The sequence below is a fragment of the Heptranchias perlo genome, unplaced genomic scaffold, assembly GCF_035084215.1.
Source record: "Heptranchias perlo isolate sHepPer1 unplaced genomic scaffold, sHepPer1.hap1 HAP1_SCAFFOLD_50, whole genome shotgun sequence".
NCBI lineage: Eukaryota > Metazoa > Chordata > Chondrichthyes > Hexanchiformes > Hexanchidae > Heptranchias > Heptranchias perlo.
In genome coordinates this window covers 5664799-5685899 of record NW_027139516.1, presented here as the reverse complement: position 1 = coordinate 5685899, position 21101 = coordinate 5664799, and the positions used below count along the sequence as shown (strand labels likewise).

Below are 21101 nucleotides of genomic sequence, written 5' to 3'. Positions count from 1 at the left end.
AAGCCTGCCTTTAAGAGGTGCTATCCGCTCACGCAATATCGGGGCCCCCCTGCTGGTGAGAAGCCACTCAACAGCACAGCCAGGACTGACTGCTCGCAGGAATCAGGTAAATCACCAGGCAGCACCAATCTCACGGGTTGTCTGCATCTCAATGACCGGGTGCAGGTTAATCGCGCCCGGATTCGGGGGTTATCAGTGCACATCTTTATATACATATATATATATATATATATATATACATATATTTACATACATATGTTACATAGAATACAGCACGGCACAGAAACACGCCATTCAGCCCATCTGGGTAAAGAAGTTCCCCTGAATTTCTTACTTGACAACAACAACTTCTGGAGTAGAAAATACAATACAATATATAATCTAATAATATATTGAGATATGTTTAACATCGAATGTACGGCACATTTCAGAGGCCACTCGGCCCGACTGCTCCTCCTTTTTACAACAATTACTTCTTGTATGTATGATACAACATAATATGTCTTTATTTAAATATTACATAGACTACAGCACGGCACAGAAATAGGCCATTCGGCCCTTCTGGGTAAAGAAGTCTCTTCAGGATTCCTTGTATTACTCCAACAACATTATATATGTTTGTATACGACATGGAATTACATCGAATGTACAGCAGGGAAACAAGGGACTTTCGGCCCATCTGGGTAAATAAATATCCCACAGTGTTCCCACTGTGATCCAGTGATCCCACAGTGCACCCAGTGTTAGTGCCCCATTGATCCATGGTGTCGCAGTGAACCACAGAGCACCCAGTGATCCCACAGTGATCGCAGAATGACCCAGTGATCCCACAGTGCACCCTGTGATAGTACCCTATTGATCCACAGTATTCCAGTGATCCACAGTGCACCCAGTGATCCCACAGTGATCGCAGAGTGCCCCACCGTGATCCCACAGTGCATCCAGTGAGAGTGCCCCAGTCATACACAGTGTCCCAGTAATCCACAGTGCAACCAATGATCCCCTAAAAGGTGTTGGTCTGTCTGTCTGTCCTGGTTAGTGTTTGCTGCAGGGTCCAAATTGCCCCTGTGCTCATTTTCTCTTCTGTTCCTGGAGCAGGGGACAAAAAGCCCGGGCATTTTTTGCGACTTCACCCCTTTATGTTGCAGTTTGCAAAGGCGAATGAACATTACCTTTGCTCTTTTCTCTTGTTTTAATTAGCAGTGGACAAAAAGCCTGTAGTTTGTGGTCAACTTACAGTTAGTGGCTTTTTCCAATTAACTGAAGAGTTCAAATAATTTCATGATGTTTAAAACAGCCAAAGTAAATATGTTTTTAAAAAAAGAAGTTCGGAACTCTCTTCCGCAAATGGCAATTGATACGAGCTCAATTGCTAAATTTAGATCTGAGATAGATAGCTTTTTGGCAACCAAAGGTATTAAGGGATATGGGCCAAAGGCGGGTATATGGAGTTAGATCACAGATCAGCCATGATCTTTTCAAATGGCGGAGCGGGCACGAGGGGCTGAATGGCCTACTCCTGCTCCTGTTCCTATCTTGCTCTGATATTATTAATATTGAATTCCGGCAGGCATTTGGTAAGGTTCCACACAAGAGACTGTTGACAAAAATGAAAGTGCATGGAACTTGAGGCAATGTATTGACATGGGTAGAGAATGGGTGAGGAGATTGGAGACAGAGAGTCGGGATAATGTGTACATACTCCAATTGGCAGCATGGGACTAGTGGTGTCCCCCAGTGTTCTGTAACTAGGGTCTCAGCTTGTCACCATATTTATCAATGACTTTGATGAAGGAACAGAGAGTCGTATATCCAAGTTTGCTGATGACACTAAGTTAGGTGTTGCAGTAAGTAGTGTGGATGCGATTGGAAAGTTGCAAAGGGACATTGATAGATTAAGTGAGTGGGCAAAACTATGGCAGATGGAGTTCAATGTGGGGTAATCCACTTTGGACCTATGGTCAGGGTATTTTCCAAATGTTAAGAAGCAGAGAGAATTAACGGAGTGTTAGCCTTTATCTCAGGGGGCTGGAATATAAAGAAGTGGAAGTTATGTTCCAGTTATATAAAGCTCTGGTTAGACTGCGTCTGGAGTAACTGCGTTCAGTTTTGGACACTGCACCTCAGGAAGGATAGATTGGCCTTGGAGGGGGTGCAGAGCAGATTCACCAGAATGTTACCGGGGCTAAAAAGGTTTAATTATGAGGACAGGCTGCATAGACCGGGCTCGTATTCCCTCGAGTACAGAAGATTGAGGGGCGGTCTGAGCGAGGCGTTTAACATGTTTAAATGATTCGATAGAATAGAGAGAGAGAATCAGTTTCATCTGGGGAATCAAGAACGAGGGGGACATAACCTTAAAATTAGAACCATGCCATTCAGGTTCGAAATCAGGAAGCACTTTTTTACACAAAGGGCAGTAGAAGTCTGGAACTCTGTCCCCCAAAAGGCTGTGGATGCTGGGGGTCAATTGAAGCTTTCAAGACTGAGATCGATAGATTTTTGTTGGGTCAGGGTATCGAGCGATAGGGAGCAAAGGCGGGCAAATCGATTTGAGGTACTGATCATCCATTATATAATTGAAGGGCGGAACAGGTTCAAGGGGCGAAATGGCCTCCTCCTGTTCCCAATGGAGATGTTGAGAATATGCTTTGTTGAGGCTGTGACGTCTGGGTCAAACCCCTGTCCAAACAAGGCAGGCCACATTTGGGAGTTTAATAACATTAAAATGAACATTTTTCTTTCGTGACTTGTGCAACTTCGATCAATTGAATAGTTCTGAAAGAGAATCAATGCAGTCATTCGAACTTCTGGCTGATGATCAGAACAGAGGTTTCTGCAGTGTTGTGGTTATCATGTTCGCCTCACACGCGAAAGTTTCCAGGGTGGAAACATTATGTTGGGGCAATTTTTTTTTTCTCTGTGAAAGTGCCGGTCCTGTTAAATTTAACACAAATTCGTGGTCTCACGAGCACTGAACATTTTAAACCGAGCCCTTAAAAATACAGTGTGTAAAATGAGAAGGGATAAAAAGTTCATCGCACAAAAGAAATTATTAAAGTTTTACAACTTCCCTCAGTCGCCTTTCATTCTGCAAAATAACGTTATCGGCGATTAATGTGTTCAAAAGTTGCTTTCCTGACCGGGGATCGAACCCGGGCTGCAGCGATGAAGGCGCCAAATCCTAACCACTAGACCACCAGGGAGCGCTATTTGCAACATTATCAGATGTAACATGGATTTTCCTTTCTCTGTGATTAAGCTTTTAATTCTGTTTAGTTCCTTATTGCGAATATTTCCGTGATTAAATAAGAATAATGCACAATAGGCCCATGAAAACCCGGGGAGGTAGCATCCCGCTCACCGAGCCTTTATGGCAGCATTTATCTTACCAAGCACTGGAGTGAGTGAAACTGTCTCCGGGGCGGTCTCAGTGTGGAAAGGAATGCGAGTGAACGAGCTATTTGTCGGTTAAGATGGCCGAGTGGAGTTAGGCGTTGCGTTCAGGTTGCGGTCTCCGCTGGAGGCGTGGGTTCAAATCCCGCTTATGACAGTGGTTATTTTGACTCCTATTTCATTTGTTGCTTGAGCTGCAGTTGAATTGCTCTTCCCGCAATAACCAACCCGGTCTCCATCCACGGCACGTTTTGACGCCCACCGTCTCATCCCCAAACCGAGCTTTAAACGAAAATATGCTAGAAACACAAGGCGATAATTCAACAACTGTGGAGAGAACAGACACTTGGGGAAATGTACCATCAGTACAGGAGTAGGCCATTAAGCCCCTCCAGCCCGCTCCGCCATTTGATAAGATCATGGCTAATCTGTGGTCTAACTCCATATATCTGCCTTTGGTCCACATCCCTTCATACCTTCGGTTGGCAAAAAGCTATCTATCTCAGATTTAAAATTCGCAATTAAGCTAGCATCCATTGCCGTTTGCGGAAGAGAGTTCCAAACTTCTATCACCTTTGGTGGGCAGAAGTGTTTTCTAATTTCACTCCTGAAAGATCTGGCTCTAATTTTTAGACTGTGCCCCCTAGTCCTAGAACCCCAACCAGCGGAAATAGTTTCTCTCTATCCGGAAAATGTCAATGACACAGTCAATGGAAGGTGCAGTTCACGAAGGCGACTCACCAGCACCTTCTCAAGAACAATTAGGGATGTGCAATAAATGCTGACCTTGCCATTGACACCCACATCCCATGAATGAAGACAAAAAAAGTCGCCTGCATGGCCGAGTAATTTCGTGCTGCTAAGCGACGGGAAGAATGAAACCATCGGCTTCAGTCCTTTGAACGAACTGTATACACTTGCCGTCGAGTTCAATCCCCACTTGGTCCTCTGCCCTGAAAACTACTGCATCAGAAAATACTCCGTAACATAGAATCACAGCATGGAAACATCATAGAAGGAGGCCATTCGGCCCGTTGTGCCTGTGCGAATTCTTTGAAAGAGCTACCCAATTAGACCCACTCCCCTTCCCTTTCACCAAAGCCCTGCAAAATTTTCCCCTTCAAGGATTTCCCCAGTTCCCCTTTGAATGTTATTATTGAATCTGTTTCCACCACCCTTTCAGGCAGTGCATTCCAGATCATGACAACTCGCTGCGTAAAAACATTCTCCTCATCTCACCTCTGTTGCCAATTACCTTAAACCTGTGTCCTCCGGTTACCATAATTTCTGGCACTGGAAATAGTTTCTCCTTATTTATTCCATCAAAACCGTTCATGATTTTGAACACCTCTGTTAAATCTCCCCTTAACCGTCTCTGTTCAAAGTAGAACAACCCCAGCTTCTCCAGTCTCTCCACCTCACTGAAGTCCCTCATCACTGGCACCATTCTAGTAAATCAACTCTGCTCCCTCTCCAAGGCCTTGACATCCTTCCTAAAGTGTGGTGGGCAGAATTGTGTGGTGGCCAGCTGGGGCGTAACCAGTGATTTATAAATGTTTAGCATAAGTTCCTTGCTTTAGTACTCTAGGCCTCTATTAATAAAGTCAAAGATTCCGGATATTTTTTTTACAATCTATTCAACTTGTCCTGCCACCTTCAAAGATTTGTGTACGTATGCCCCCAGGTCTCTCTGTTCCTACACCCCCTTTAAAATTGCACCATTTAGTTTAAAGAGCTGGCACAGGCACGATGGGCCGAATGGCCTCCTGTGTTTCAATTATTCTATGTTTTTGATTACACCTCTATGAAGCGCTTTGGGATATCCCCCAGAAGTGGGAGTCAGCAGTTCACTTTCTCCTTTAACAATTCCATCTGACCTGGGCTGCAATAAATAGATGTTTTCGTGGTGTAATGGATATCATGTTGGCCTCACACACGAAAAACTCCCGGTTTAATCCCGGGTCAGAAACAATTTGATGGAACTTGCTCCTCACAAACTTCCAGGGGCGAGCTTTCTCTCGTGCAAATTGGGCTGCAATCCTTTCACATTCAACAACGGCTGCTCCAGATTCCTGGTCTCATTACCACTGAACACTTTTAAGCAGTGCGTAAAATGAGAAGGGATGAAAGTTACAAAAGTTAGCGTAGTTTCGACAGTCACTCGGCAAACTTGTAGCATTTCATTCAGTGCGAAACAGAAAGTTGTGCGTTTATTAATGGTGATTAAAAGATTCACCTTTTTTAAAATTCGTTCACGGGATGTGGGCGTCGCTGGCGAGGCCGGTATTTATTGCCCATCCCTAATTGCCCTTGAGAAGGTGGTGGTGAGCCGCCTTCTTGAACCGCTGCAGTCCGTGTGGTGACGGTTCTCCCACAGTGCTGTTGGGAAGGGAGTTACAGGATTTTGACCCAGCGACAATGAAGGAACGGCGATATATTTCCAAGTCGGGATGGTGTGTGACTTGGAGGGGAACGTGCAGGTGGTGTTGTTCCCATGTACCTGCTGCTCTTGTCCTTCTAGGCGGTAGAGTTCGCGGGTTTGGGAGGTGCTGTCGAAGAAGCCTTGGCGAGTTGCTGCAGTGCATCCTGTGGATGGTACACACTGCAGCCACGGTGCGCCGGTGGTGAAGGGAGTGAATGTTTAGGGTGGTGGATGGGGTGCCAATCAAGCTGGCTGCTTTATCTTGGATGGTTTTATTTGTTGCTTGAGCTGCAGTTGATTTTTCGGCCCAGTTGATTTGCTCTTCCCGCAATCAGCAACCCGGTCTCCGTCCACGGCAGGTTTTGACGCCCACCGGCTCATCCCGAAGCCAGGAGAAGTAAATGCCTTTCATGACTGCTGCTTACAAATGTATTTACATGTATCTGTATTATTTATTCACTTATTGGGGTGTATATAATGTCAATGTATTTTCTGGATATTTATTTCTCTATGTCTTATTTCTTATTACACACAAATACATAACAAAGATACACAGCGATATAATGATAACCACCACACAGTTACACACAAATGTATTTATAAGTGTCACAGATGCAATCATATATATTTATAACAAGATATATCATATTGTAAAAATAATTAAAATAAATTTATAAATGGCACACATAACATAAACACTCACTTTGTAAAGAAGCATGACATCCATTTGTACACATCCATTGTTTAAATTTTCACACCGTCCTGTTCGCAGTCCTGAACAAATTCCACACACAGAAACTCTCAGAGTTTTTTCAGATGCTGCCCGCCCTATTGTGCATTTTGAGCAGTTCCTTTCCTGTGATGTGATGATTCTGGGTGCCGGGTGTGTGTAATTGGATTTGCTGCAGTCGTGCTGCCGCGGACAGGTGAAGGCTGCTTCTGAGGCTGCCTGACACCCGGTGGAAGTGGGAGGGGATTTAGTAATCTGAAATAAATGAAACGGTGTGTGAGAAACTTTCATAAAGGTAAACATCCAAATCTTTGCTATCAGACCTTGTAGCGCAACGGTAGCGCGTCTGACTCCAGATTAGAAAGTTGTGTGTTTAAATCACGTCGGGGTCACAGTTGTCCTTAGTGTTGTTAGGAGGCTGGATAATTCCCGCTTCCTTATTACAATCCCGTTTTCACAACAAACAGAATCCTGCTCTGAATTCCGCCTCACGAATTCCCCACTGTCAGGGAGAGAAGCGTCTGATTCCCTCATTTATTTATTGCAAGAAACATACCCAAACACACTTATTAATTCAAAATCAGCCTGCAGCTCCACACGCACAGAGATAAACACAACCAGAGAGACAGGCAAACACCGGGAAATAGACAACCCGGTTTCTCAGAGAATTGCCTGTACCTCCACGGTCGAATGTAAGGCCTTTTGTTGTTCACTTTCGTTCCACACCTTGGAATTCAGGAGAATCTGGTACATGGTTAGTCGGACAAGGCACGGGCGCGATGGCCCGAATGGCCTGCGTCTGAGTTGTATCCTTCCACGATTCTAAACTCAGCCCCTGGGGCGGAGTCAGCAGCCACCTCGCTGCAATAACAGACCAAATGGAAACACTTCAGCAGGCCCGGCGAATTCAGTCAGTCGCACATGAGACCCTTAATGGGCGAATTCTGTTTTAAACTTTGACGCTGCTTTCGCGAGTGAACCCTCCGCTTGCTTGACTGTCAGTGCAAGAGACGAGTCTATCAGTGCCGCGTAGTGTGCAATGGTCAAAACTTTAAACGGAGCAGAAGGTTATTAGGGGTTCAGATACACAAACCTCTCTGATGAGCCTGAGATTTTGTCAGAGGTTGCTGCCTCCCCTACATCTATTGCCCTCTTACGAGGCACTTGCTCCGGTTTCAATTTACAAACTGGGTGAGTTGGTGATCGGGTGTAGGAGAGCTGGTTTGTGATCTGAGTTGGAGACTCAGTGGCCCCGGGTGAGGCAGAGAAAAAAAATCAGTCCAGGCCCGGCCCCAATCTGCGGATGTGGAAGAAAACACGGGAGGAGTGTCCGGTGTGAGGTCCCTGTCAAACCAACTGCCCGAACAAAGCGGGCCACAGTCACAGAATCAGAATGGCTACTTCCTGACGCGGGCGGAGGCCGGTTCATGTGGAAAAGGATCCGGACGAGAATGATCTGATTCATAAGGTTAGGGGAGGGAAATTAGGGAGCTCCTTCGGAACGTTAATTACTTGAAAATGAAGCCTTTTTCCTGTGTAACTTGTGTGGATTTTGATGAATGAAATGTTTGTAAAAAGGCATCCGTGGAGAAGGATTGAGAGCTTTTAGGACTAGAGGGGAAATGAGGAGATTTTTTTCGCACAGATGGTTGTTACGATCTGGTAGCCACTCGCTGAAAGGCTGGTGGAAGCAGCTTTCATAGGAACTTTCAAAAGGCAATTGGACAGGTACTTGAAGAGGACTGATTTGCAAGGTTACGGGGAAAAGGCTGGGTTTTTTGGACTAAATTGGACAGCTCTTTCAAAGAGTAGGCAGGGAACACGGCCGAATGGCCTCCTTCTGTGCTATAATATTCTATGATTCTATTCCATGATTTTAGTGTGGGACAGGAGAGATGTTGTTTAAAGAGAAGTAAAACTGTCCCAATCAGAGCAGAGAGATGTGACTGGTCAGTTCCCCTCTGCCCAGTATAAGTCACCAGCGGTTTTTTGTGGTGTTGTGGTTACCAGTTCGCTTTACACGCGAACGGCCCTGCTTTCGATCCTGGGCGGACAATTTATGTTGCAATTGCTGTTTACATTCTTTATGAATGACTTACTTGAGGAGACCGAATGCAATGGATCCAAGTTTGCGGATGTTACAAAGGGAAGTGGGAAAGTAAGCCGTGAGGAGGACGCAAAGGGAGGTGGACAGGTTAAGTGATTGGGTAAGAAGGTGGCAGTTGGATTATAAGGTGGGAAAATGTGAAATTCTCCACTTTGGTAGGAAGAATAGAAAAGCAGAATATTTTTTAAAAGGTGAGAGTCCAATAAATGTTGGTATTCAGAGGGAGTTGGGTGTATTTGCAAACAAATCACAGATAGTTAACATGCAGGTACAGCAAGCAATGAGGAAGAAAAATGGTATGTTGGCCTTTTTGCAAGGAGGTTGGAGTATAAGAGTAAGGAAGTGTTGCTGCAATTAAATAGGGCTTTGGTGAGAACACACCTGGAGTACTTTGATGTAGTCTACTTGGATTTTAGCAAGGCTTTTGACAAGGTCCCAATTGGCAGACTGGTCAAAAAAGATGTGATTGCACTAGAGAGGGTACAGAGGAGATTTACGACGAGGTTGCCAGGGCTGGAGATTTTTGGCTGTGAGGAAAGATTGGAGAGGCTGGGGTTGTTTTCTTTGGAACAGAGGAATCTGAGGAGTGATTTAATTGAGGTGCACAAAATTATGAAGGGCCTAGATAGAGTGGATGCGAAGGACCTATTTACCATAGCAGGGAGGTCAATAACCAGGGGGCATAGATTTAAAGTGATTGGTGGAAGGATTCGAGGGGAGATGAGGAGAAATATTTTCACCCAGATGGTGGTGGGGGTATGTAACTCACTGCCTGAAAGGGTGGGAGAGGCAGAATCCCTCGTGACATTTAAAAAATACTTGAATTTGCACCTGAAGTGGTGTAACCTGCAAGGCGACGGACCGATTGCTGGAAAGTGGGATTCGGCTGGTTGGCTCATTTTCGGTTGACGCGGACGCGATGGGCCGAATGGTCTCCTTGTGTGCCGTCAATTTGGGGTGATTCTGCAAAAGTGGCAAGTGTTTTTTTGTAACAGCAAATTCCCTGACCCAGAATCGAACCCAGGCTGCGGCGGTGAGAGCGCCGAATCCTAACCACTAGACCACCAGCGAAGGCGTGGAAAGATTCTAAATATATCTGGGAGTGTTTGTATTAGGTACAAATAATATTTATGGTTTCGTGACTCTGTTAGTTGCAAATGTATTTACATGAATCTGTATTATTTATTTATTTATTGGGGTGTATATATTGTAAATCTACTTCTGGCGCTGATAAGAGTCCATATAATTCCGCAATTAATCTTCCATTTGCGTTTTCACAATAACAGGTCTGTCTCACTGGTTCCCCAGTGTCAGGGAGGGAAGTGTCTGATGCCCTCTTTTATTTGATGTTACAAACGGAAGACAAACACTCGTATTCGTTCAAAATCAACCTGAAGGTGGACACACACACAGAGATAAACACAGCCAATGATATGGTCGTTATGTTGGGATTGCTGCACATGCATACCCAGGGGCGAGTTTACTGCAATGATAGACAAGAGCGGCTAAGTTTTTCCGGCCCGGTGAGCTCAGTCGATAGAGTGTGAGACTCTAAATCTCAGGGGCGTAAACTCAAGCCTCATGTTGGGCGTGTTCTGATTTAAACTTTTTATGTTGCTTTCAGGGGTGAACCCAAGCTCTGACTCCCCCCGACATCCCGTGCAGTGTCACCGCGCACATTGTGGCCGCGCCCGGGCTGATTTCTCTCTCTCACACCCGGGACCGCTGAGTCTGCTGTACCGTGATCACCAACTCACCCAGTTTGTGAATTTAAACCGGAACAGGTGTCTCGCAAAGGCCAAGAGAAGTAGGGAAGGCTGCAACCTCTGACAAAATCTCATTCCCATTAAAGGTTTGTGAAACGGAATCCCTAACACTTTCTGCAACTTTTAAAAGTTTTGACATTCACTGCACAGGACGCGGCACCGAGAGACTCGTCTCTGACACTCACAGTGATGCGTTGGGCTGTTTTCACTCGTAAAACAGCTTTTGTGATATTGTGATATTGTCTTTGACTCCCTCACCAGCGGAAAGGGTTTTCCTATCTCCCTTTCAAAATCCTAAAAAGCCTTCTATATTCCAGGGAATACAAGTATGTAACCGCTCCTCATAATTTAACCCTTCGAGCCCTGCTAACATTCTGGTAAATCTGGGCTGCGCTCCTTCCAAGGCCAATATACCCTTTTGGAGTAAAAGGGAATAAAACTTGAAATGAGCGTCACTGAGGATCAGTTTTCTCTCACTCAAAGTTATCTGCTTAATGAAGTAAAAGATGCAGCTTACAAAGAATAAGGGAGCAGCCACTGTCTCCCTTTTTGGCAGGAGAAGAAAATCAACCTGGATGTTTATGGAGACCAAGTTCCAACATAATGTTTCCGCCCGGGATCGAACCGGGGATTTTTCGCATGTTAAGCAAATGTGATAACCGCTGCACGACAGAAACCGATGGCATCGTGTTCAACGCAATGGGCAACTGAATGGTGTCCTCTCTCTGCTCGTACTTGGAATGTGTTCTTTCAAGCACAGCAAGAGATTCAGACAGTGGCTGCTCCGCCTTTTCTTTAAAAACTCTCAGGGTAGTGGCTTTGAGCCCCACGTTGGGCGAGTACCGTTTTAAACTGTTATGCTGCTTCCACCGGTGAGCCCCAGCTCTGACACATCCCCCACCCCCCTCCGTCTCACCGCGCACGATGGGGCCGCGCCCGGGCTGAATATCTCCAATTAGGTTTCCGCCCCAGTCGCAGCATGAAATGGTCCTTATCAAAGTCACAAATGATACTCCATGTGACTACCACCATGATAAACTATCCCTCCTCATCCTTCTCAAATACAATATCTCACCGTGCTGTTACGCTGTTAGACGAGTTTCCTCTCTCTGCTCTTATTTGCAATGTGTTGCTTTTCCGACTGATAACACTTAGTATCATTGTATTCTGTGAGTCCATGAGAGGAGATCATTCGGCCCATCGTGCCTGTGCTGGGTCAAACACACGTATTCGTTCAAAATTCGTTCAGAGATGGATTGAGTGCCTTGTTATCAGAAAATTGCCTGTCCCCCCACAGTCTGCAGCTTTCCTCCTCGCTGTCAACCACATGGCCTATTTTTGTGTCACCCGCAAATTTCTTAATCATGTCCCCTAAGTTTCGGTCCAAATCGTTAATGTGGAGCACAAAAAGCAAAAGACCAAGTACCGAGCCCTGCGGCACCCCACTGGAAACAGCCTTCCAGCCACAAAAACACCCGTCGACCATTACACTTTCCTTCCTGCCACCGAGCTAATTTTGGATCCAATAAGCCACATTCCCTTGGATCCCATGGTCCTTTCCTTTTTTGACCAATCTACCATGTGGGAACTTTTCAAAAGCCTTGCTAAAATCCATGGAGACGACATCAATTGCGCTACCCTCATCGATCCTTCTTATCACCTCCTCGAAAAATTCAAACAGGTTAGTCAGACACAACTTCCCCTTAACAAATCCATGCTGACTGTTCTTGATTAGTCCGTGCCTTTCGAAGTGACAGTTCATCCTGTCCCTCAGAACTGATTCCAATAATTTGAAATGGAGTCTTTCGCCTGCTTGCTGCAATTAAAGATAAGGCGGTTATGTGCATTCAGGCCCGGCTAGCTCAGTCGGTAGAGCATGAGACTCTTAATCTCAGGGTCGTGGGTTCGAGCCCCACGTTGGGCGAGTATCATTTTAAAGTTTTATGATGCGTTCACTGGCCAACGGTGCAGAATTGATGCAGAATGAAACGTTAAATTTGTAGTCAGGATGGCCAAGCGGTCTGAGGCGCTGCGTTCAGGTCGCAGTCTCTTCTGGAGGCGTGGGTTCGTATCCCACTTCTGACATTGCTTATTTTTTACTAAGACGTGGAAGTATATTATTTGTGGATTGGCCTGCAGCTGATTTTTCGACCAAGTTGATTTGCTCCTCCCACAAAAGCAACTGGCTTTGTGATGGAAATGTGACTTGAGAAGTTTCAAACGGTGAAATGTTTGACATATTAATGACCTGGGCAAAGAAATAGAACAGCAGTGGGAAACATTTAAAACGGTGATCAATAGAGTCCAGGAGAAATATATCCCACTAAAAAGCAAGAACAAACCAGCTAGAAATGACACACCAGGGATGAATAAAGAAACAAGGGCAAAATTGAAACTGAAGAAAAAGGCACACACTGGACAATAAAGGAGAGAGGGGAATGTGAAAAGACTGGGAAAGAAGTCTAAAGAACTATTAGAAAGGCAAAAAGGAATATCAAAAAAGCAAAGTATTCAAGACACATCAACAGCCAAAGAAAGTTTAGGATAGGAATAGGGCCACGAAGGGATACACACGACAAACTCACAGGCAATGACAGCGAAATGGCAGAAATATTAAATAATCACTTTGCTTCAGTATTTACCAGGGAGACTAGTATTGTGGGCATGACAGTAGAAGAAGAGATCAAAAAAATATGTAAAGACATTTAAGATGGAAAGGGGGGAGATAATTGATAAACTGATCAAACTTAGAGAGGAAATTTCCTGTTAGGAGCCTAACCAGAGTTTCAAACCGCTCAGCCACGCTAATTTCCATATTACTGTTCAGGAGCTCATTTCACAGGGACACGATTACTGCGCACCATTTAGAGAGGCTCAGTGAAAGGCGGAAATTGATCTATTAATAGAATCATAGAATAGGACAGCGCCATTCGAATGACATTCGGCCCATCGTGCCTGTGCCAGCTCTCTGAAAGAGCTGTCCAGTTAGTCCCACTCACCTGCTGTTTCCCCATAGCCCTGATAATGTTTCCATTCAAGCGTTTATCCAATTCCCTTTTGAAAACTGTGAGTTAAAAAAAAAACAATATTGAAAGGGGTGCTGGGGCCTCTGCAGCGTCGATGTAGAGTGTGTGATGATTGAAGTTATCAAGATGGCTGCTTTACACATGGTATGATGTGCAATCATCCTGAAATATCTTCAATATCCAATACAAATTGAATTGCAAACCTGGCGGACAATCATTGGAAAACAAGTCACGAGTGAACGCAAATCATCTGGGACCCGTTTTCAGCCTCACGGCACTTTAAATAAAGTCAAATAACTTTGCATTGAAAAGATTTGGAACTTGCATCTGTGCCTTTGTCTGTTCCATTTCTTAAAGTTGCTGGTGTCTGATGATGTACACGCCTCTGCTCCCTCCATTGAACAAGAAAAGAGGTGTTTGACGTTGACGGGACCTGTTGGTTATGAGCTCATCCTTTGCATTGAGTGGGTTCGCGTCCTTTAAACGGCGTCAGCTTTAACCCAGCGGTGAACTTCGCAGCAAACAAGTTCGACACCGTCTCACCGCGGGCGCTGACTGACATGTTTATTGTTATTTCTTTCAGACCTAAATAAATAGTAACCGTGATTTCAAATTTGCACCAAGTGATTTTTAGGTAGTCGCCTTTACATGTTTCAAAGGCGACTCCTAATTTATGATAGTCCGACCATTTCACCAGCCGTGTTGAAAACAAAACATGTCTCTGCTTTTCGCGTCTTTTTTCGAAAGGCAAACGAATATATTTCCCGTGACCTCTGAAGGATGGACAAGTACATTTCAGAAAACTGAAGCAAGTTCACCGAGTTTAAATCGTCTGACCACGTTAAAGGCGATATATATATATATATATATATATATATATATATATATATATATATATAAATATATATGCAAGTAATTGCTGTCTGTTTCTGTGGTTGTCTTCTTTCTGTGTGTCTCCATCTGCAGGTCGATTTTGAATCAATACCAGTATTCGTGTCAGTTTGTTGCATGAAATAAATGAGGGTATCAGTCGCTCCCCTCCCTGTCACTGGGTAGGTACTTCGTCAGGGTTTAGACCAAACATCTGTTTTGTTTTGTGTGAAAAAGCAATTAAAACCTTCATTCGGGAATTATCCAGTCTCATGTGAGCGGTGAAAGAAACACTGACCCCGATGTGATGTGAACACGCAGCCTTTTGATCTGGAGTCAGACCTTTGCGCCACGCACTCTGAAAACAGGATCCTGGATGTTATCATATATATCAATGTTTCTCAAACACCGTTTCATATATTGGTTGAATAGATAGGGCTTCTCAAATCTCCGCCAGATCCCACCGGGAATGAGACAGAATTGTAAGCAACCTTCACCCCAAATATCACGCTGGCTTTCATCGCCTGCTCACAGCGGACTGCAATAACAGGGCTGGGAGATATGGACTTCGTTCACATTATTCAGCAATGTGAATCGTTAAATATTTACTCATATTTAATGGGGACAACGTTTCAAAATGTTTCTGCCCAGTTTTGAACCGGTGACCTTTCGCGTGTTAGGCGAACGTGATAACCACTACACGACAGAAACCTGACACTTGACGCTCCGTGCTAGGAGCAAACCCCCTCAGCCAAACTAACTTCCGTGTTACTGTCCAGGAGCTGATTTCACAGGAATGCATTTACTGCGCTGTATTTCGGAAGGCTGCAGAGAAGGATCGGTGGCGATGGTCAGGCAGGGAATCCCAGAGCATCGCGCCCACACAAACATTTCACTGTGTTTTTTCATGTGCCTGATATCCGACCTCAGTGTAAATTATGGCGAATCAGGCATGCTCAGATAACATTGTTCACAGAGTGTTTTCTTGCAGCCAAATCACACATTAGAAAACTTGAAATAAGATTAAGAGATCGGAGCCATTAAAAGTGCTCCCAGTTACTGCAGATCAGGAATTAAAACATGGCACCGGCTTCAGGGCGATCAGAATGAGGCAATGAATCCGAAAGTTGGAAAAAAGTTGCAATTTTTGTCCCTGGGTGGGCTACCGCCATAAGGTCTCCTCAGGGCATAGATTATATATGTACATATACGTATTATGTACTTAAATATATATATTTGATGCTGTGTTCCCTCGTGGTTGGGAATAGTTCATTGCACAAAACTAATTCAAGTCTGTGAGACACTTATTGTTTTTTTAATCAACATTAATACATTCTCTTGCACACTGAAGGAAATACTTACTTGTTTGCCAAGTGACAATTAAAACGTTAATAAATCTTTGTGCTTTGCATGTCATAAACTTTTATCGCTTCCCATTTTATATAATGTATTTTAGGAGTCTGCTTAAAAATGTTTAGTGCTTATTATACCAGGAATCTGGTGCAGCCGCTGTTAAATTTAAAAAAGGTTTGCAGCCCCTTTCACGCTTGAAGAAACTCGACCCTGGAGGTTTATGGCGTGAAAATCACAACAAAATGCTTCCCCCGAGGTCAAATCTGGGACTTTCTGCGTGTAACTGGCGAACATGATAACCGCTACACTACGGAAACGACAAACGTTTCGGTCTTTTGTCTCAGGTCTGAAGGAAGTGTCTCGGGAAAACATGAACTGCTGACTCTCTTGACACTGACCTTTTTCACGAACATTTCATCGATCGAAACTATACAAGTCACAGGGAAAAAATGTCAAAGTCATTAAACTCCCGAATTAGCCTCAAATGAGGATATATCTTTCGTTATGGGCTTCGTCTAAGATAGACATTTGATTTCCAAACGGTTAGACATTTTTGGAATTCAGAATGTGTTGTTTTATTAGTGTTAAAGCAATTCTAAATCGGGCATAAACCCAAGATGTTGTTTAAATTCCAATGTCATTTTTTCTTGTGTATTAATAATAACTGATTGTTTTCTTTATGAAGTCGTGGTCTGTGCTTGAAGTTTCTTAAGGAAAAAGAGACCATTAAGTTAATTATAAAATTAAACGTGGTGAAGATAAAACGTCATTGCCCCAAATTAAAGTGTAAAATCACTTTGTACCTTTTTGCTCCTCGATCTGTACCATGTGTAACTTTCCCAGTGAGCTGCTGGATTCTGTAATAAATCGCACTGTATTCTTACCCCTTTTGCTGTGTTACTGTGTGACAGGGTCCCGCAGTAATCTTCTGCTGTGTTACAGTTACAAATACTGTTATTGTTTCAGATTAAATAATAATGGAGAAATAAACACAATCCCAGATCAGAACTACAGTCACATTGAGTCCAATTTTACTCTGATTTATTTAATAGTTGCTAGAATTGCATTCTCGACACAAAATGACTAATTTGACCTTTCGTCCGATTGTCTGGTCTCTCCTTCGCCGTGAACATTACTTAAAAAATAACAAATGTTAATCCTTTTTTTTCAGCAGAAGTTCACGTTTTGGTGTTTAATTCCCTCACTGCACCACTGCCTTTGTGTTAAACACCAGCTAGTGCCAGTCTCACTCAGTTTGTATCTTTAACTAATGTGCAACTGTGATTTAACAGGAACAGCAAATGAACCCTCTCCGTCTCTCTCATCATAACAAGCTCCACCTTGCCCCTCAGTAAGATGGCTGCCTTCCTGCTGATCATTTTGTTTCAGCATCAGGGCGGCCATTTTGTTTAAGTTTCATGGCGGCCAATTTGTTTGACATTGCCCCCTTGCCCGCTGCTAAGTTGGTTGCCTTGCCCCTCAGTAAGATGGCCGCTTTGCACCTCAGTAAGATGTCCAGTTTGTCCCTCAGTAAGATTGCTGCCATACTGGCTGCCATTCTTTTACAGGTTTATGACGTTGAAGTTGTTGAAGTTGTTTTGTTCATAGTTTCATATTTTAATAGTAGGTACGGCACAAGAGACGGCAATTCTGCCCACTGTGCCTGTGCCAGCTCTTTAAAAAGGGCTATCAAATTAGTCCCTTTATTAACCCACATTTGTCCAAGTGGCTATTAATTTTATCCCTGATTATTTTTTCTAAAAGCTTCCCCACCACCGACGTTAAACTGACTGGCCTGTAGTTGATGGGTTTATCCTGGTACCCTTTTTTGAACAAAGGTGTAACATTTGCAATTCTCCAGTCCTATGGCACCACCTCCATATCTAAGGATGATTGGAAGATTATGGCCAGTACCTCAGCAATTTCCATCCTTACTTCCTTCTGCAACCTCGAATGCATCGCATCTGGACCGGGTGACTTATGTATTTTAAGCATAGCCAGCCTATCTCGTACCTCTTCTTTGTCAATTTTTAGCCCATCCAATAGATGAACTACCTCCCCTTTTACTGAGAATTTGGCAGCATCTTCTTCCTTAGTTATGACAGACTCATTTAGTACCTCAGCCATGCCCTCTGCCACCATGTGTAGATCTCATTTTTGGTCCCAAACCGGCCCCACCCCACTTCTTACTACCCGTTTCATTTATATGCCTGTCGAAGACTTTGGGATTCCCTTCTTGTGTGAGCTGCCCGTCTATTCTCATATTCTCTCTTTGCCCCTCTTATTTCCTTTTTCACTTCTCCTCTGAGCTTTCTATATTCAGCCTGGTTATGACTTGTATTATTAACCCGACATCTGTCATACTCCCCCTTTCTCTGCTTCATCTTACTCTCTATCTCTTTCGTCATCCAGGGAGATCTGGCTTTAGTTGACCTACCTTCCCCCCTCGTGAGAATGTACCTAGACTGTACCCGAACCATCTCCTCTTTAAAGGCCACCCATTGTTCAATTACAGTTTTGCCTGCCAATCTTTGATTCCAATTTACCCGGGCCAGATCCGATCTCAACCCACTGAAATTGTCACTCCTGCAATTAAGTATTGAGATTGCTCCTTGCCCTTGTCCATAACTAATCGAAACCTCATGATATTACGATTGCCGTTCCCTAACTGTTCCCCCATTGAAACTTGACCCACCTCATTCCCCAGAACAGCAGAACGGGAAGACTCAGTAATCAGGAATGATTCTGAGAAGCGGCCGAGCCTGCGGAATGATCACTGCGTGCTCAGTTTCTACACTGGCTGAGCAGATCCAGGTCGTCCCGTCGAGCTGGACCATCCCACACCACCTGTCCCAGGTGGAGAAGTCCCTGAGGAGGAACCCCTTTGACCACAAAGCCCCAAGACAGTGGACGGCACGGAACGTTCTGGGTGTCCTGCGGGGAAAGGAGGGGGTGGCTCCGATCGGGCAGTTCCTCGAGCAGACGGTCGATGCCATTTGGCAGAACGTCTTGTTGCCAGAACTGACCAACAGGCACCGGGATGTGGCCTGGATGGTGGTGAGAAAGGCCTTCCAGTGCCGTCCTTCAAACATGCACAGAATCTCAGCACCACCGCGGGCTGCACTCGAAGCTACAATGCGGCAAGTCCATCATCCAACTCCTGATGGACTGCCCCTTCACGCAGAAGGTGTGGAGAGAGATGCGTTGGTATCTATTACGGTTCATCCCCAACACCTCGGTAACACAGGACGCTGTGCTCCACGGGCTGTTCCCCGGGACACATACCGAGACCGATATGAACTGCTGCTGGAAGGCCATCAACGCGATGAAGGAGGCCCATTGGTCTGGCCGAAATGTCTTGACCTTCGAGCTGAGGGAACAGCCCACGACCAAGTGTTGCCAACTGGCTCACTCCAAGGTCCAGCAGTACGTGCTGCGGGACGCACTGAAGCGAGGTGCGGCCTGCACAAGGGCTCTATGCGGAACGGGAACCGAGTAAGGCCATCCCACGTGCTATTGGCCACCATGTATTATGAGATATATACTGTGGTTGAATTGTAATATTGGGATCATATTGTGTACGATTTGTTTTGAATTGTATTGCTTTGAAATTGGGGTATTTAGTTTGAACTCTGTGGATTCTTAAATTTTATGAAATAAAGTATATTTTGTAACAACAAAAGGTGTGCAGAAACCTTCGAGCGATCTAGAAATCAAACCTACAATCTTCTGATTTGTCGTTAGACACGTTACCCATTGCTCCACTGGCCCAAATTGTGGAGAGTAAGTAACAGCTCACACTCCCACAGCGCTGTGGTATGAGCAGGTACCGAGTCAGTCTCGGTCATGCCCACGTGACTCCACGAGTCAGGGAGTGTCAGAAGACGTACAGTGAACAATCACCAAAGAGAGCAATCTTTGTTGCTTCCCTTCGATCGCTCAGCTGGTAGTGCAGGGGACCAATGTCGAAAACAAAGCAAAGTCTTCCTTAGGTTGCCTGTTTAATTCTGGCTCGAAGAAGCCAGTGTGCTTTTGGAGTAAGCAGCAATTAGCTCAAGGTCTTAACTTTACAGGCAGCCGACAGCTTAACATGTTGGCGCTGAGGCACGGGAGACCTCTTTTCCTTTCTCAAACCTGAAAGCTTTCTGCATCTGCCCTCACATGGCTGTTTTGTTCCAGCATTTGCCTCTGCTCACCAGCAGGGAGCGCCTTTGAGCAACAACACGTCAAATCGCACTCACTTTCAGGCAAATCAGGGCTTCTGTCTGTCAGATGGACAGGGCTCTCGCTGTACCCTCAAGTTCGGGGGCGGCTGTTCCTTTCCGGTGACCTCGTCTGCCTTCTGCAGGCTCGGGCTCTTCTCAGCATCATTCACGATTGCTGTGGCTTCCCGTTCTGCTGATGCTCACTTGCTGATGCTCGATACCGCCGATTGGAACAAAGTATTGAATATATTCAGGTAGGGGGCCAATCTGCAATTCATGGCGCTGCTTGGAGGCGAGTGTGAAGTGGCTACTGTGAAGGACAATTTATCTAAAGCAACTGGGGAATTAGCAGAGCGCTCGCTTAACATGTGCAAAGTAGCGGGGTTGATGTCTGCATTCTCCATTTTTTTAAACCTTGGGGCAAATGTCCAGAAACAAAAATGGTGTCAGTTGTCAGCGAGCCCATAACCCACGAAAATCCTCAGCTTCGATACAGAGAGGTCAAGGGGCAGCAAATCTTTTGGTTTGCTGCAGTCAGCAAAAGTTCTTGAGATTGGTGTTCAGCAAAGATGAAAAAAAAGCTTCACAAGCCCTGCTACCTTTTGCCGAGGAGTGAACCCAGGACCTTCAACATTATGAGACTGATGTATTACCTGCTGTGATAAGACCGCACGTATGGTAGAGACCAGCAGGCAGCACTACCAAGTAGGACAGTTTGCAAGCTATCTGAAGTCATAAAGTAATGGGCAGTTTGCAAAATTCACCCAGCCAGGTAGGAGCAGATCCTACAATCTTCTGATTTGTCATTAAACAAGTTATCCATTGCTCCACTGGCCCAGGGTGCACAGAGTAAGTAGCAAATCACACTCCCACAGCGCTGCGGTATGAGCAGGTATTGAGTCAGGCTCGGTCATGCCCACACGATTCCACAAGTCAGCGAGTGTTAAAAGGGGCACGATGAACAATCACCAAAGAGAGGGACCTCTGCTGCTTCCCTTGGATAGCACAGCTGGTAGAGTGGAGGATAGCACAGCTGGTGGAATTATTCCAGCGCAGAACAAAGCAAATTCATCCTCAGATCACTGTTTTAATTCCGGTTTGAAGGAACATGTCTGCTTTTGGATTAAGCAGCAATTAGCTCAAGGCCGCTCTTTCAACTTTTCAGGCAGCCAACAGATCAACATGTTGACACCTCTTTTCCTTTCTCAAACCTTAAAGCTTTCTGT

The 21101-nt window shown here is 44.9% G+C and overlaps 3 non-coding genes across 3 annotated transcripts; 2 read left to right on the top strand and 1 right to left on the bottom strand.

The window, feature by feature from the left end:
- The first annotated feature begins 12272 nt into the window (after positions 1-12272).
- On the top strand, positions 12273-12345 carry trnak-cuu (transfer RNA lysine (anticodon CUU)). The gene has a single exon. It is a non-coding gene; the product is annotated as a tRNA-Lys (tRNA).
- Positions 12346-12423: 78 nt separating this feature from the next.
- On the top strand, positions 12424-12506 carry trnal-cag (transfer RNA leucine (anticodon CAG)). Its single transcript has one exon. It is a non-coding gene; the product is annotated as a tRNA-Leu (tRNA).
- A 2449-nt stretch (positions 12507-14955) lies between these two features.
- On the bottom strand, positions 14956-15028 carry trnav-aac (transfer RNA valine (anticodon AAC)). The gene has a single exon. It is a non-coding gene; the product is annotated as a tRNA-Val (tRNA).
- Positions 15029-21101: the final 6073 nt, after the last annotated feature.